Below are 6000 nucleotides of genomic sequence, written 5' to 3'. Positions count from 1 at the left end.
ACAACCCATCAATTTCATTAATATTTATTCAGGAAGAATGAAGACCTATTTCTAAAGCAGTTTGTACCGTTTTACACTGCCAGCAGTGTATGAGAGTTCAGGTTGCCACAATCTCACTAACACTTCATTTTGTTCTTTCATTATAACCATTCTGGACAGAGGGGGCGTGTAGTCTCTGTAGGAGACAAGAGTGGGTTGAAAATTTAGTGGCCAGAACGACTGTAGTAGTCATTTTTACTTTTCACCAGGTATTTCTGGCTCAAGTGCACACGTTAGGATTATACATCCCAACCTCCTTGTGCTTGGCCAGGGCCACGTGACCAGCTGGTCAGTTAGTTGTATCAAATGCTATGTGTCACTTCCGAGCAGAGCATTTCATTGCCCTCCAGAGTTTTCTTTCCCCTTCCATGGAGACCAGTAGCATCTAAATAGAGCTTTTCTATCAGAGTGGGGTCCCCAGCCAACTTGTGATGTACATGCAACGTGAGTGTGAAGTAAATTTTAAGAGCATAAGGTTTTTGAGTCGCTAACACATGACCCAGCCTTTCCTGACCGATAGCATTCCTAAATTCCTCAGCCTATCAGTAGACATGAAATTGAATTTAATTGATCTTTTTAATACTTTGGCACTAGAACGTCTGCTGTTTTAAAACTGAATTCTTTACTATCCAAATTGATTGACAAAGCTATTGATAAATTGGTTGGTGGCATGGTAGGCAACCTCTAAGATGGTCCCCAGTGATCTCTACCTCCTGGGCTTCATGCCCTGTTGTAATCTACTCTCTGTGAGTGTGGGCTGGAATGCTTTTATTCAACTCATGTAATGTAGTGAATAGAAGTGATGGGATGTCACTTCCAAAGTTAGATACTGTGGCTTCCACTTGGGCACCCTCTCTTGCTCAAGAGAGGCTCATGTGGCAAGAAACGGATGTCTCCACCCAACAGCCAGTAAGATCCTGAAGCCAGAGGAGGTGAGTATGGAACTGGATTCTCCCCTGGTCAAGGCTTGAGCCTCCATGCTTTCTGTTAAGAAGTATCCTGTTGGGCTTCCCTGGTGGCGCAGTGGTTAAGAATCCGCCTGCCAATGCAGGAGAGAGCGGTTCAAGCCTTGGTCTGGGAAGATCCCACATGCCACAGAGCAGCTAAGCCCGTGCGCCACAACTACTGAGCCTGCATTCCACAACTACGGAAGCCCACGTGCCTAGAGCCCATGCTCTGCAACAAGAGAAGCCACCTCAATGAGAAGCCCGCACACCACAACGAAGAGTAGCCCCCGCTCACCGCAACTAGAGAAAGCCTGCACTCAGCAATGAAGATCCAATGCAGCCAAAAATAACTAAAAATTAAAAAAAACAGCGACTGTTATTCACATTGTTCTTCCCCTATGGGTAATGTGGTGTTTTTCTCTAGCCTCTTTCAAGATTTTTTTTTGTCTTTAATTTTCATAAGTTCAATTATGATGTGACTAAGCATGAGTTTCTTTAGATCTGTCTTGTTTTGGATTCATTCAGCTTCTTGAGTCTAGATTATATCTTCTGTCAAATTTGGAAACTTTGCAGCCATTTTTTCTTCAAATGTGATTTCAGCCCTGTACTTTTTCTTCTCTCCTTCAGAACTTTAATGCCATGAATGTTCGTTTTGTTGTTGTCCCACAAGTCTCTGAGATTCTGTTCATTTTTACTCACTTTATAGTCTCTATTGTTCAGATTAGATTAATTCTTAGTGACCTGCAGGTCCACTGATAATTTCCTCTGCCATCTATATTCTGCTACTGAGCCCATCGGGTAAGTTTTTTCTATTTTGGTTATTGTATTTTTCAGTTCTAAAATTTGTTTGGGTCTTCCGCATATCTCTTACTCAAGTTTATATGATGAGTAATTTTGTACTGGATCCTGGACATTTTGAGTAGTATGAGAATCTTATTCCTATTTAAATCTTCTATTTTATAAGGCCAACTGTTTAGGTTCAGCGGGGTTCAGGCCCACTTTTGTGGTTCAGTGTCAATTTTCAAAGCCTCTGCGTTGCCATTCTGGTTCACCTCCACTTGGATGCTACCCAGAAACCAATCTGAAACCTCAGCAGTAGTCCACCCATAGTTCACTTTGCCATGTTGATTATGGTCAGTTTCATGCATGATCTGCTTGAGGGTCTGCCCAAGACTTCATTAATAGATTTAAAGGAACCCTTTCTCCAGCTTCTTTCTCTCTGTAATCCTCCCTCAACCTCTAGTTGGGATGGTTAAGATGCTGCCTCTTTGCAGCTGGTCACTCAGTACAGGGCAGGGATGGTCCACAGGGCTCCTCCCCACAGTCTTGGCCACATCTAGTGAGTATGGGGATGGGTGTTCACTTGGAATGGGGCAGGTATAATCAAATGGATTTTTTCATACAGGTCACCCTTTTCCCATCCTTTGGCTTATGAGAGCAGGCTTTTTGTTTTCTTCATCTGTACCCATTGATGTTTTCAGGTTTTAGGTTTTTCTTGCACCCAAATCAGGAAAGTAAAAAGGTGGCAAAAGAAAAACCCCAGGAAACTTCCAGGTCATTCCTCAAGTTCCAAAGTGCCTACCCAGGCTACCACCTTTTTTCCACCTTTCAGAGCCTTTTGATAGTTGCTTTATATATTTTGTCCAGGGTTTTTGGTTATATTTAGTAGCAGGAATGAGATGAAATATATTTACTCCATCTTGTGTGGTACTCAGAGTCCTCGAAGTAGCCTTTCAAAAATGGATAAAATACTATAAATAAAGCAGACATAGTTTCATCAGTCACCCTGCCCATTCCCCTCCCCCTCCCAAGAAATTATGAGTTCAGTGTTGCCTTTTCTGTTTACACTTAGGTATTCATAAACAAAATATAGTATTTCAAATGTTAAAATCTGCAAATTTTATTTCATTGGACTTTATGCTTTAAGATAGTCTTCTCTTTTAATAGGTAAACTTAGTCTCTTTATGTGTGTTTTACTGGAATGTTTATTCCTATCATTGCAGTTTGTTTATTGTTACGGAGGAGGCAGGAGTAATTCTTACTTTTCCTCCATATTCTCATAATTGAAGAGGATTTGATCCTCCCCGCCCCACCCCTGCCACACACACACACTGGACTGAAAGGTAATGTTTCTATCATTTTGTGATCATCCTTAATCTTTCAACTTACTACACTTTAGAGCATATTGATATGATTGATATTTATAAAATGGTCAGTAGCTCAGTTGTTTTCTGAATAAAACAAATATATTTTTGTTTCCCTTCAGATTACCTTTTCTGACCTATTAATGTTTAGTATTCATTATAACTTATTTTTTAAAACTCAAGTTATTTTAAATATGACTTGCTGTTTTACTTGACAGGTTTTGTCTGTTTACTCACTGTTTCTTGTTGAATACTTCAAGATGTTTTTTTACCGTAGACTTTTCAGTGAAAGTCTACAAACAGTAAATTTTCTCAGTCTTTGTGGGTCTGAAAATGTTTTTTTTCCCACTGATTTTAGAAAGATAAATTGGCTGGGTTTAGAATTCTAGGTTGCTAGTTATTCTTTTTGTAGCATTCTGTAGGTATTCCATTGCGTTCTGGCATCTTTTATTGCTGAAAAAAGTTGGATGTCATTTTGATTATTTCTTTGAAGGATATATGTTTTTCCCCCCAATAACTTTGGAGTTTCACTAAAATCTATCTAGGTGTGGATTAATTGCTGTTTGCTTTGCTTTGGGATTCATTGCACTCCTTTAAATTGAAAATGCAGTTCTGGAATTAAAATTTTTTCTTTTAAAAATAATTGTTCCATTTTTTTCTATCTCCTTCTTAACCTCCTAGAAGTTTGCAGCAGTCTACCCTCCATACCTTGGTATCTGTTACATCTTTCATCTCTTTACCCACTCTGTGCTATGGTCTAAGTGATTTCCTTAAATCTTCCAATTCACTGAATTTTCTCTTTGAGTCTAGCCCACTTTTTAACTGAACCAGTTGTTAATTTTGTTGAATGGGACTCTTTCACGATGCAACTAGTATGAATTTGGCTTCTGCATTCATATGTAGCAAAGATTCTTGTTAGTGGCTTTGTTTCCACCCGTGGCCTGGGAGGGAAAGTTTGTTTTCCTGCTGTGACCCTGAGCTAGAAATACCAGTTTTTCAGTCCTGGTATTGGAACAGAACTTTCCCAATTCTAAGCATACCCCATTCCTGCTTCTTACTATACATTATAACTGCAGCCTCAATTCCTAACATCTCTTCCCTGGCATCTTTGGAATCCCAATTCCTAAGACACATATTCAGTCCAGCCGCCTCCGTGGGCCTCGTAGTGTCAGGTCCTTTGGGTTCCCTCTTCATTTCTGCCAAGTGGAGATTTCCTTTTCTTCCTTGAGAACCTATGTGTGTTTTTTAATGGGGGGAAGAGAAGTATTTCACTGGCATATCTATGTCTTTGGAGCAGGGATAGCAACAGTTCCCGTATATGTTCATTCTGTGTCCAAAAAGAATTGAGTACCGTTGGTATTTTTCATACCGACTTACTACTCACACACCCTGTGAGGTAAATGCCATCATCTCCATTTTACTGGAGATAAGAGAGTTACTCATCCTAGGTCACTGACGGTAGTCAGGAGCAGATTTAGAATTGAAGCTCAAGGCTGTGTTACTTTCCACTACTTTTTCTGCTTCACTATGTTGTTTGATTATTTACTCCAGTATTTTCGTATTACATCCTTTTGCTCTTTGAAAACCAGGTTTGGACACTATTTTAAAGAGAACCAGTGTGTAACCTGACTGAATTTTATCTGAAAATGTCTGAGTGGTTGTTGCATGGCACCTATTTCTTTTTAGAGACTCTTCTCGTTTGCATACCGTAAAAACCATGGGCTTCATTCCTAAATGCAACCAGTTTCTGGGAAATAATGAAGTTGCTTAAGGATGATACTGAGCCTACTTAACTGGCTCCTTTCAGCCTCTCGTCCCCAAACTGCCTCTTGCTCAGGAGCATTAGACCTCAGACTGACAGCACTGGTGTGAATGGCAGATGCTGTCCCAGGCTAAAGGCTGTCTTTCTGACAAAATGCAGAAATAGTGCTGACTCTGCTCTGTACCCCCCCACTCCCCCCACCCCACCCCCAGCCAACATGGCTGGCACCACACACTATACTCACTCCTTTGCTATTTGCAAGTTTATGTAACAGCCTACCCAACTGTCTCCTTCCATGGAAAGTATTTTCTTCATTGTCTTTTGGAATGCATTGAAGCTGCTTCTCTTAACCAATAAAAACATCTAGTTCTTCTATTTTGGGGAACTTTAATATTCCTATGCAGTTCATGTTGGATAAAATGTCTTGAATGCAAGCAAGTTATCTTTTTCCATTCTTTATGCCAGACTTTTAAGAAAGAATCTGTTTGTAATCTAATTGTACTTTGGCTGCTTCCTACTGCAGTGAGTAGCAATTTTGGATCAAGTTCCCAGTGGCAGCACTGTTGGGGGAAATTCTGCATTTTTTTAGGATGACTGATATCACTCCTGGTGCTGTTGGATTCCACCCTGTTTTCTGGGAATTTATAACTTCGGCTGTTACTTAAAGCACTTAAACCTTGTGAATCTCACCAAGTTTTTTGTTGTATTTTTTTTCAAATGATCTTCAGAAGTGCTTTTGTAGGAAATTGAAAATGTCATACCCCAAACTCTACAAACGCTTTTACTAGTGCTTTTACAGTGCAATAGACAGATCAAAATCACACTAAAATTCTCTTGCGTTGGTTCTGAAAACCCTAGACCTCTATAAGAGATCCAGACCCCCAGAGAGTCATGGAGGTCCATTTAAAAAAAAATAATTTGGGGCTTCCCTGGTGGCACAGTGGTTGAGAGTCCGCCTGCCAATGCAGGGGACGCGGGTTCGTGCCCCGGTCCGGGAAGATCCCACATGCCGCAGAGCAGCTGGGCCCGTGAGCCATGGCCGCTGAGCCTGCGCTTCTGGAGCCTGTGCTCCGTGACGGGAGAGGCCACAACAGTGAGAGGCCCACAT

The sequence above is a fragment of the Monodon monoceros genome, unplaced genomic scaffold (assembly GCF_005190385.1).
Source record: "Monodon monoceros isolate NGI ecotype Baffin Bay Population unplaced genomic scaffold, NGI_Narwhal_1 Super_Scaffold_5, whole genome shotgun sequence".
Lineage (NCBI taxonomy): Eukaryota > Metazoa > Chordata > Mammalia > Artiodactyla > Monodontidae > Monodon > Monodon monoceros.
The sequence above is the reverse complement of the archived record's forward strand: the minus strand, read 5'-3'. Positions refer to the sequence as shown.